This window comes from Nicotiana tabacum, chromosome 20 (assembly GCF_000715075.1).
Source record: "Nicotiana tabacum cultivar K326 chromosome 20, ASM71507v2, whole genome shotgun sequence".
In the NCBI taxonomy this organism is placed as follows: Eukaryota; Viridiplantae; Streptophyta; class Magnoliopsida; order Solanales; family Solanaceae; genus Nicotiana; species Nicotiana tabacum.
Window position 1 is genome coordinate 53,937,439 of NC_134099.1, and position 10,457 is coordinate 53,947,895.

The window sequence follows — 10,457 nt, forward strand, 5'->3', positions numbered from 1 at the left end:
TACACCAAAAGGTAGGTTTATTTCCTATCTTAAGGCAAGGAAAATGATCTCAAAAGGTTACATTTATCATTTCGTTCGCGTTAGGGATGCGGAGGAGAAACCGCCTACTTTACAATCAATCCCCGTGGTCAACGAATTCCTAGATGAACTCCCAGGCCTTCATCTTGAAAGGGAGATTGAGTTTAGCATTGATGTATTGCCTGACCCTCAACCGATCTCTATCCCTCCATACAGAATGGCCCCGGCAGAGTTGCGAGAGTTGAAGGTGCAGTTGAAGGACTTGCTGGATAAGGGATTCATTAGACCTAGCACTTCACCTTGGGGTGCACCAGTCCTATTCGTGCGGAAGAAAGACGGGTCCTTACGGATGTGTATCGACTATCGATAGTTGAATAAGTCTACTATAAAGAACAAGTATCCACTTCCAAGAATTGATGACCTGTTTGACCAACTCCAGGGTGCCAAGTATTTCTCCAAGATTGATTTACGTTCATGGTATCATCAGGTGAGGGCTAAGGAGAAGGATATTCCAAAGACGGCATTCTGGACAAGATACAGGCACTTTGAGTTCTTGGTGATGTCGTTCGGGCTAACAAATGCCCCAGCAGCTTTTATGGATCTCATGAATACTATATTTAGGCCCTATCTTGATGTGTTCGTGATTGTATTCATTGATGACATTCTAGTATATTCTCGTTCGGAGGCGGAACATGCGGGCCACTTGCGGATAGTATTACAGACGCTTCAATATCGTAAGTTATATGCTAAGCTCTCCAAATGTGAATTTTGGCTGAACTCAATAGCATTCCTTGGCCATGTGATATCTGACGAGGGTATTAGTGTTGACACTCAGAAGATCGATGCAGTAAAGAATTGGCCGAGACCTACAACACCATCAGAAGTCCGCAGTTTCCTAGGTCTAGCAGGATATTATAGGTTGTTTGTGGAATGGTTTTCCTCTATATCATCACCATTGGATTTACCAGGATGATACAATATCTCGACGTCGTAGTCTTTCAATAATTCAAGCCACCTACGCTGCCTCAAATTCAACTCTTTCTGCTAGAAGATGTGTTGTAAACTCTTGTGATCTGTGTAGATGTCAACATGGACGCCGTATAAGTAGTGCCGCCATATCTCCAAAGCATATATTATTGCAGCTAATTCCAAATCATGGGTTGGATAATTCTTTTCATGTTTCTTCAATTGTCTTGATGCATAAGCAATCACCTTCCCACGCTACATCAATATGCACCCCAAACCTATACCTGAGGCATCACAATATACCACATAACATTATGTTCCTTCAGCTCCTGAAAACTACGTTCACAAGTGTCAGACCACTGGAACTGGGTAGCTTTCTATATTAACTTAGTCAATGGTGATGATATAGAGGAAAACCATTCCACAAACCGCCTATAATATCCTGCTACACCTAGGAAGCTGCGGACTTCTGATGGTGTTGTAGGTCTCGGCCAATTCTTTACTACATCGATCTTCTGAGTGTCGACACTAATACCCTTGTCAAATATCACATGGCCAAGGAATGCTACTGAGTTAAGCCAAAATTCACATTTGGAGAGCTTAGTATATAACTTACGATATTAAAGCGTCTGTAATACTATCCGCAAGTGGCCCGCATGTTCCGCCTCCGAACGAGAATATACTAGAATGTCATCAATGAATAAAATCACGAACACATCAAGATAGGGCCTAAATATAGTATTAATGAGATGCATAAAAGCTGCTGGGGCATTTGTTAGCCCGAACGACATCACCAAGAACTCAAAGTGCCCGTATCTTGTCCAGAAGGTCGTCTTTGGAATATCCTTCTCCTTAACCCTCACCTGATGATACCCTGAACGTAAATCAATCTTGGAGAAATACTTGGTACCCTGGAGTTGGTCAAACAGGTCATCAATTCTTGGAAGTGGATACTTGTTCTTTATAGCAGACTTATTCAACTGTCGATAGTCGATACACATCCGTAAGGACCCGTCTTTCTTCCGCACGAATAGGACTGGTGCACCCCAAAGTGAAGTGCTAGGTCTAATGAATACCTTATCCAGCAAGTCCTTCAACTGCACCTTCAACTCTCGCAACTCTGCCGGGCCATTCTGTATGGAGGGATAGAGATCGGTTGAGTGTCAGGCAACACATCAATGCTAAACTCAATCTCCCTTTCAGGAGGAAGGCCTGGGAGTTCATCTGGGAAAACATCTGAGAATTCGTTGACCACGGGGATTGATTGTAAAGTAGGCGGTTTCGCCTCCGTATCCCTAACGCGACCGAAATGATAAATGTAACCTTTTGAGATCATTTTCCTTGCCTTAAAATAGGAAATAAACCTACCTTTTGGTGTAGCAATATTCCCTTTCCATTCAATGATGGGTTCACTAGGAAATTGAAACCTAACCATCTTCATACGGCAGTCAACATTTGCATAGCATGAGACCAACCAGTCCATTCCCATTATCACATCAAAATCAACCATTTCTAACTCAAATAAATTTGTCAAGGTTTGACTATCGACAGTTGAATAAGTCAACTATAAAGAACAAGTATCCACTTCCAAGAATTGATGACCTGTTTGACCAACTCCAGGGTGCCAAGTATTTCTCCAAGATTGATTTACATTTAGGGTATCATCGGGCGAGGGTTAAGGAGAAGGATATTCCATAGACGACCTTCCGGACAAGATACGGGCACTTTGAGTTCTTGCTGATGTCGTTCGGGCTAACAAATTCCCCAACAGCTTTTATGCATCTCATGAATACTATATTTAGGCCCTATCTTGATGTGTTCGTGATTGTATTCATTGATGACATTCTAGTATATTCTCGTTCGGAGGCGGAACATGAGGGCCACTTGCGGATAGTATTACAGACGCTTCAGGATCGTAAGTTATATGCTAAGCTCTCTAAATGTGAATTTTGGCCGAACTCAGTAGCGTTCCTTGGCCATGTGATATCTGACGAGGGTATTAGTGTCGACACTCAGAAGATCGATGCAGTAAAGAATTGACCGAGACCTACAACACCATCAGATGTCCGCAGCTTCCCAGGGCTAGCAGGATATTATAGGCGGTTTGTGGAAGAGTTTTCCTCTATATCATCACCATTGATTAAGTTAACACAGAAATCTACCAAGTTCCAGTAGTCTGGCACTTGTGAACGTAGTTTTCAGGAGCTGAAGAATCGATTGACATCCGCACCAGTGCTCACTCTTCCTGAAGGAACATAATGTTATGTGGTATATTGTGATGCCTCAGGTATAGGTTTGGGGTGCGTATTGATGCAGCGTGGGAAGGTGATTGCTTATGCATCAAGACAATTGAAGAAGCATGAAAAGAATATCCAACCCATGATTTGGAATTGGTTGCAGTAATATATGCTTTGAAGATATGGCGGCACTACTTATACGGCATCCATGCTGACATCTACACAGATCACAAGAGTTTACAATACATCTTCAAGCAGAAAGAGTTGAATTTGAGGCAGCGTAGGTGGCTTGAATTATTGAAAGACTACGACGTCGAGATATTGTATCATCCTGGTAAAGCCAATGTTGTGGCAGACGCTCTCAGCCGTAAATCAATGGGAAACTTAGTACATATTGAGGCAGGTAGATGGGGGTTGACTAAAGAGCTTCATCAGCTGGCCAATATGAGAATCAGATTGTTAGACTCTGATGACAGAGGTGTTACTGTATAGAATACATTAGAATCATCTTTGATAGCTGAGGTAAAAGCACGGCAATATGGAGATCCTATCTTAGTACGATTAAGAGAGAGCATTCAGCAATGTAAAAGTATGGCTTTTGAGATCGAAAGAGATGGGGCACTGTGATACCGAGGCCGATTATGTGTGCCTAATGTGGCAGGGTTGCGAGAGAAGATTATGAAGGAGATTCATCAATCCCGATATTCCATCCATCCCGGCTCGACAAAGATGTATCATGATGTCAAGGAGCAGTATTGATGGGATAACATAAAGAAGTCTATTGAAGAATTTGTATCTCAGTGTCCCAATTGTCAATAAGTAAAGATAGAACATCAAAAACCCGGTGGATTGCTTCAGAATATAGAGATTCTGACCTGGAAATGGAAGGTGATTAATATGGACTTCATTATTGGATTACATCGCTCTTATCATAAGTTTGACTCTATCTGGGTGATAATTGATCGACTTACAAAATGTGCCCATTTTCTGCCAGTTAAGACAACTTACACGGCTAAAGATTATGCGAAGTTGTATATCAAGGAGATTGTTAAGCTTCATGGTGTGCCGGTATCTATTATATCAGACTGAGGAGCTCAATTTACAGCTAACTTTTGGAGGTCTTTTTAGAAGGGTTTAGGCACACAAGTGAATCTCAGCACTGCATTTCATCTGCAGACTGACAGACAGGCTGAACGTACCATTCAGACACTGGAAGATATGCTGCGAGCATGTGTTCTAGATTTTAAGGGAAATTGGGATGACCATCTTCCACTCATAGAATTCGCCTACAATAATAGCTACCATTCCAGTATTAAAATGGCCCCATACGAGGCACTATACGGGAGAAGATGTAGATCACCAGTTGGATGGTTCGAAGTCGGTGAAACAGAATTATATGGGCCAGATTTGATTCACCAAGCTATTGAGAAGGTGAAAGTGATACAGGAGCGATTGAGGACGGCACAAAGCAGGCAAAAATCTTATTCTGATGTCTGACGTCGTGATCTGGAGTTTGAGGTTGGTGATTGGGTTTTCCTGAGGATCTCACCAATGAAGGGTATTATGCGTTTTGGGAAGAAAGGTAAGCTGAGTCCAAGGTATATCGGGCCATATAAAATTCTTCGGCGGATTGGACAGGTTGCTTATGAGTTAGAATTGCCATCCGAATTGGAATTTGTCCACCCGGTATTCCATGTATCTATGTTGAGGAAATGTATTGGAGACCCTTCTTGAGTCATCCCTATCAAAGATGTACAGGTTACAGAGGACCTATCATATGAAAAAGTGTCAGTGGCTATATTAGATCGACAAGTCCGCAAGCTGAGAACAAAAGATGTAGCTTCCATCAAAGTATTGTGGAGGAACAAGAATATGGAAGAAATAACATGGGAAGCAGAAGAGGATATGAAGTCTAAATACCCGTACTTATTGCAGAATGAAGATAACAAGGATGCTGGTGGAACACATGATACATTGGAAGGTAAAATAGCTCTATGAGGTAAGCAATAACTTGAGAATACTCTTCCTTAATACAAAATGGCGATATGTAGATAATGTACATGTCCATAATGCAATGCATACTCTTGTAAGGCCATACGTTGAGTTAACCTCTTGCAAGTTTGTCCTCTATTTATGGGATAAACTTGACCGGAATCCACGATGATTTAAACTCCCCATGAACCCTTACATTCGAGGACGAATGTTCCTAAGGGGGGAAGGGTGTTACAACCTATATCCACACGCGTTAGTTCATGCCATATATTAGTTAACATAAATTCAAGAAGAAATTACCTTTGAGATGATAAAAAGTTAATCCTATTGGTCTTAAGTGATACAAGGGTGTATAAGGGTGATTAACAAGTATTAAAAGTTAAACGAATCAAGGATGTGGTAACTCGTATTTTTAGGTAAAACTATAGGTTCTTAATACACTCAAGGTCATGTATTAAGGTGTTTGAATCATATAATATCCTTATCATAAGTCTTGAAGTCAAACGAGTTATGAAACAAAAGTCGACAAACATTGTCGCAACTTAGGTTCATAATTTTACTTAAACATTAGGTTAAATGTTTCTAAGGTTTTCTCCTAATTTACAAGAAATTACGGGGTGATCTACCACAAAATTAAAGATCTATGAGTCTAGCTTCCAACGCATTAAACCGTTTGTCAATAAGATCTCGGAGTATAGAGATATTTATATTTTTGCAAGCCTGCGCAGATTGGTAGATGACAAGTAGGTGCATCACCTACTTGCCAAAATGATAGGACAAAATTAAAAGACCTAAGTCGACCAAGAGAGGACTTTTAAGGGGTTATGAACTCAGTTATTTCATCCATATTTCAGACCCTCAAAACCAAAGTTAACCCTTGCAACTCCTCCCCAAAAATCCCACACAAACCCTAATCGATTTTCCCTTTCTTTCAAGTTCTATTTGAAGGTAAAACGTAGAGTTTGAAGAACCAAGTGAAGGGCTGAGTTATCCAACAAGTAAGTTAAGTTACTGCCATCTTTCATACATTTTTCTCTGCTATGAATTCATGGTAATTCGTTCTATACATGTAAGAACTCACGGGACGGTGATCGGAAGTCGTGAGTTCGAGTTATTCACTTGTAGCGGACTGTTTTGTGGATTGTTTTGTGTTTCTATTAGGCTGCGTGTTTTACTACTATTTTTTGGAGTTTCGGAGGTGGAAGGGTGTGGAGGAACACCATATATATGTAGGGTTGTGGTCTGATAGTGATTCGTAACATTTTCGGGTTGTTTGACACGACTACGGTGGTCGTCGTATGTATGATGTAATAAGGTTGTGCGTGGACTATTTTGGGAGGCTCAATATGTTTATTATTGATCTTGTTTGGGCTGTTTGGTGATTGTTTGGAATGGTGTGAAGTCATATATATAAGGGAGGTGTTGTCCGTTTCAACGTAAAATAGGTTGTGGTCGATACATAATAGTTATGACGCTTAAATGATAACGATAGTATCGTTTCTCTTATTGTAGACTAAGGAGTTGTGACAATTGCATAGCTTGTGATTGGGGCAGTATATACAAGGTATGTGAGGCTATCCCTTTTCTTCTTTTGCACGACTCCGATTGTACATAATGTAATGAACGAGCTTCCAAAGATACTCTACTCTTAGAAGCTAGCAGTACTTACATTGCTTTCCCTCTTATGGAACGATTGATGTTAATGTTGCTTCTCTTATTCTTATGTTATCAATGTTGTTTGTACTACCTGATTCTTATAAGGTTCGTAATGAAGAGTTGGTCCTAATAACGTGTACAGAGGATACCGACCTTACGTCACTCCGAAAGGTTTAGAATGTGATTCCATGAGTCGATCATACATTATATATATGTATCTATTTTACTCTACCGAGCCGCGCTATAGTCGGCTGGGTACGGCACCTATTGTGCAACCACTGATCAGTTGGGCTTTACCGAGTTCCACGTGGCCGGGTACGATTCTACCGAGCCTTACGATGGCCGGGTATGTTTTTACCGAGCCTATTATGGTCGGGCACGATATGATGATGATGATGCCCACATAGGCGTATGTTTTAAAAGTTTATGTATACATATATATGTATCATGGATTGCATGTCAGTAGCCCTCAGAGGTACTCAGATTTTCCAGGTTGTATATTCTCTATCCCTGCTTACATTACTGTTCGTATTTATGGTTCCCTGCCTAACATACTCAGTACTTTATTTGTACTAACGTCCTTTTGATTGTGGATGTTGCATGTCGTGCTGCAGGTCCTGATAGACAGGCAGGTGCAGCTCCCCCACTACAGTAGGCTGTCTAGTTCAGCGGTGATTAGCAAGATCCCTTCTCCGGACTTGCTGTGGTCTTCGTATGCATTTCTTTTATAGACATTATGGGTATGTCGGGGCCCTGTTCCGGCTATGTCGCAACACTTATGTTCATTTAGAGGCTCATAGACAAGTGTCGACTCATGTATAGTTTTGTATGCCTTGTCGGCTATTTTTTGTTGTATAGTCTTTCATGGTAGCGTGGTAGCTCATACCTTATATGTAGTTTCTTGATTGTCTGGTTATCCCCTGCTATGTATGTTCATGCCGTCATATTTTATTGCTGGCTGTCCATGATCCAGGTCTACCATTTATATTGATCTCGTCAGCCCTAAAATATAATAAAGAAGGTTAGATGAAATGTACGTTGGTGCTCGGCAATATGGTCAGGTGCTAGTCATGGCCCTCCAGTTTGGGTCGTGACACCTGCATTCTATCTAACTTACTAGTTCTGTGGAACCTCTTTAAGAACTCCATTAAGGTGTATTCTCTATGTTCCTAACCACTCTTCCTTTGTGTGATAGTTGTTTGCCAACGTACATCCTGAAGCTGTTTGAATTGTGTTCTGATTGCAAATTATTTTTTTACATTCTCCTCAAATTGTTTTATTATTAAATCAGTACTGGTTTTTAAGAAAATCCTTTCATTATTAAAACCTTTCTTTATACTGTCTATTACACTCTTTCAAACCATTATGCACTTTCACTTACTCCTAGATTATTAAGTCCTGCCACTCTGGTATGTGTACTACTTAGGGACCGTTGAGATCTCTTTGAACTCTGTCATACAAGGGCTAGCACTTCCACACTGCACATAAATTAGTTATTATTTGAGAAAGGTCTAGGTATGAGTCCTGCCCGGGATCCTTGAGGTTCTTAGGGAACTCTGACACACCTTGACATGAAATGGGGCTATTGAACTTTGGGCATTTGAGACTATTGGAGGCTTGGAAATCACTTTGGGCCTACTTCAAGCTCTCTATATCTTAATTTCTGTTCTATTTATGTAATTCATTCTATTCTTGGTCTGATATAATTAATTGTAAACAAACAGTTGGGTGATTATTGAAAAAGGGAGGGTAGTTATATATTGTGGGTAAAATTGGGTAGATAACATGCCTATAGGGCCTCGTTTGGATCAAATGTGTTTGTTAGATAATATGCCTAAAGGATCTGCTTTGGTTTCAATAAATTCCGCTTGCTTTATTTTATTAGACATTATGCCTATAGGATCCAAATTATGTTTTAATAATTAGATACCATGCCTATAGGATTTAAAATCAGCTATAATAGAAATCATATCTATAGGGATTTCTTTGGTCAAACAAATTCTGCTTTCTTCACCTTATGTTTAATTAGAAATCATGCCTATAGGATCTAAAACCAATTTGGTAGATTTAAAATCAGCTTAACTCATGCCTGTAAGTTCTAAATCAGATCAACTAACCTATTAATTTCTTTAGTAGTCATCAGCAATGTGTTAAATAATATTGCAAAAAAGCATGCCTATAGGATGCCAAGTTGTCCATTTAAAAATTGTTTACTGTTTTACTGCATTCTTGATCAATAATATATACCATGCTCATAGGACATTACTATTATATGCATAGGCAAGCCTATAGGGTGAATAAAAATCCTGCAACTGTAAAACTATATTTTGTTATCTGTGACTGCTCATATTCAACAGGTCTAAAATCAGTAGGCAAGTTGAAAAGGTCTGTGACACTTTGGTCCAAACTTAATATTGCATATTCTTTGCTCACCTAGATATCCTGTTCTAGAATTCATCTTAAATATCTAAAACTGTTGTTTGAGACGTGCACTTACTTGTTTTTGTTTGTAGAGGTAAAATGTGAGCCCTTAATTATTCCCCCTTTAAATGTCGTACTAATTATTTTTATTGACGCCTAGATTTTTCTCCTTTAAAGTACCTTATGATGGTGTAGAACCACCTAAACTAGAGGTCCTAAATACCTTTAGGGCCATAAGGAAGGGATGGGTGCACGCATAGGATATCTTTCAAGGTTGTTAGAAGGCTTTAAGATATGACCAAGGGGAGGGAATTGGGTTGTAAGGATATGATGACTACGCGCTAATATAACGTGTAGCCCCTTATTGAGGAGTGATTACCGGGTATTGTGTGGGTATGATCCTGTAGGCTAACCAATCTATGACCCCTCTTTCCCTACTCCCGTTGTCTAAATGAATTTACTGTTCTTTACATATGTGCAAATTGTTCAAACATTTTCCCTTATTTTCATTACTTGAATCATGCATGTACTTAGAATGTCAAAACATGCCGTCATTTGCGAGTATGTGTTAAAACTATTTATGACTAATTCACATAGTTTAAGTTCGGCCGGGACCCACCATTGTGGACCGCGAGGGGTTCCTAACACCTTCCCCTCAAGGTTATTTCGAGCCCTTGCCCTAATCTCTGGTAATGAAAACTAGTCCGTGAGTTAATTACTCTTGGTGCCCTAACGCACCATAATCCGTTAGGTGACAACTCTTCAAATACCCAATTCCCAAAAGGAAACGAGTTATTTCCCCCATGAATGTCTAAACCCGGACTTCCCCATCAAAAGTGAGGAAAAAAGGGGGCACGACAGTCGGTCCTGGATTTTGCCATATTAGAAATGAAATACTTTGTAGTGTTTTACCTTTAATACATTTAACACATCATTTACCGTGAAAATGGTAACAACAATTAAATTTGTAAATGGGAATCTAAAAATACGTGATCTATTCCCGAGCTAGTTGTTAAAGCAGTTAATGCTAAAAACGTGAAGTATAAAGATAAAATAGGAGATAAGGTAAGGCAGTAATCGAACCAAAGGGGCCTATTACCCGATCTCGGAGATGGTCGCGTTGATATCGATCTCGGACTATCGGGGACAATTGGGGATGGGATAACA